Source organism: Acanthisitta chloris, unplaced genomic scaffold, assembly GCF_000695815.1.
Source record: "Acanthisitta chloris isolate BGI_N310 unplaced genomic scaffold, ASM69581v1 scaffold70, whole genome shotgun sequence".
In the NCBI taxonomy this organism is placed as follows: Eukaryota; Metazoa; Chordata; class Aves; order Passeriformes; family Acanthisittidae; genus Acanthisitta; species Acanthisitta chloris.
The window spans coordinates 30,784-32,759 of record NW_008649716.1 but is presented as its reverse complement, the minus strand read 5'-3'; positions in this window follow the sequence as shown (position 1 = coordinate 32,759).

Below are 1,976 nucleotides of genomic sequence, written 5' to 3'. Positions count from 1 at the left end.
GTCTCCTGCCCCGGAGCCTGCTGTGTGCCTCAGCCGCGGGTTCCTCTGCCCGCGGTGCTTCCCCGCTCCCAGCCCCGTGGCCTTGGCACGGGCAGTGCTGTGTCTGCCTTCTCCCTCATTTCCCAGGGGATACAGCCGTTTCTTTAGCGTTGAGGTCTCTGGAGGGTGTGGTAAAAGTCTTTCACAAAGTCTTTCACGTTTCCTTCCACAAACCCTTTCCAGGAGTTAGGGGTGCCTGACTGAGCCTCACACCCTTCCTCTTGCACATCAGCCCCTCAGCCCCATGCTCGTTTCTCCCTGGTGTGACAGTCACAGTTAATTGTGCTCTCTGCCTGCAGGGAACTGTTCCAGGCAGGTGCCTCCCAAATTCTGGGCTTTGGCTGAGCTTTGCCTGCAAGGCACGTTTGGTTTGTGTGTGGAAAAGGGCTGGTGCATACTCAGAGCAGTGGGGAGCCTTTTGCTGTAGAGTCTAGCGTCCTCAGAGCTGCTTCCAGCACAGGTTATTGCCAGTCGGATGTAACCACAGTATGGAGTTGCACTGGCACAGGTTGCCCAGAGAAGCTGTGGCTGCCCCATCCCTGGAAGTGTTCCAGGCCAGGTTGGATGGGGCTTGAAGCAACCTGGTGTAGTGGAAGGTGTCCCTGCCCATGGCAATGGGGTTGGAATGAGTTGGGCTTTAAGGTCCTTTCCAGCCCAAACTATTCCATGATTCTATGGAAGTTTCTTTTAGCAGTTGCCACCTTTGGGTCATCTTGGGCTCCAATTTGAGATGTGGGGGACAAAAGACTCTTACGCCTGTTCAGAAGAACATCTTGTTGGTACCTTAATAAACAAATCACTGATCTGGTTGCAGCACTTAGAGAATCATAGAATGGTTTGGGTGGGAAGGGACCTTAAAGATCATCTAGTTCCACCTCCTGCCATGAGCAGGACACCTTCCTGCTGCTTCAAGCCCCATCCAACCTGTGTGACAGCTCTGGTGCTGTGGGGAGTGGGTCTGTGCTTATTTCAGGGGTGGAGCCAGGCATTTGGGGTAGCTCTGACAGTAAAATCCTCTTGGGGAGTATGGGAAGACTGGTGGATTTGAAGTGTTTATAATAGAGGACAGTGAAAGAAATTTCATAGAATCACTGAATGATTTGGATTGGAAGAGATCTTACAGACCATCTAGTTCCATGGTCAGGGACACCTTCCACTAGATCAGGTTGCTCCAAGCCACATCCAGCCTGGTCTTGAACACTTATAGGGATGGGGCAGCCACAGCTTCTCTGGGCAACCTGTGCCAGTGCTTCCACCACCTGGACTTGTTCAGTTCCTCACTGTCTCAGTAGTTACTCCATGTTCTGTCTTCTCCAGCATGAGAAGCAGAACCTCACTGAGCAATACTGTACCAAAGAACCCCAGTGATTTTTGGGACAGTTGCTGTGTGGTCCCAGAGCCTATACTGGAGGCTCTGTGAGTTCCAGTTGCACTGGGAGCAGTGGGATGTGGAAAGCAGTTGGGTTGTGTGGAGGCAGAGGAATTTTGAGACTGTAGGGTTTGGTCCTGGATCACAAGTCCTATGAGGAGAGGCTGAGGGAATGAGTTATTTAGCCTGGAGAAGAGGAGGCTCAGAGGTGACCTTGTCACCCTCTACAAGTACCTGAAAGGAGGTTGTAGCCAGGTGAGAATCATTTTCCTCTCCCAGGTAACAAGTGACAGAACCAGAGGATATAGTCTCAAGTTGTGCCAGGGATGGTTCAGGTTGGACATTTGGAAGAATGGAGTCACCATACCTGAAGGTGTTTAAGGAGGGACTGGACATGGCAGTTAGTTGACATGGTGGTGTTAGGTCATAGGTTGGACTTGATGATCTCAGTGGTTTTTTCCAGCCTATTGATTCTGTGATTCTGTTTTGCTCTTCTTGTGTGCTGGCACTGTGTGAGGAGTTAGCTCCAAGTCGTTGGGATTGGAGTAACAGCTGTGCTGTGGTTTCC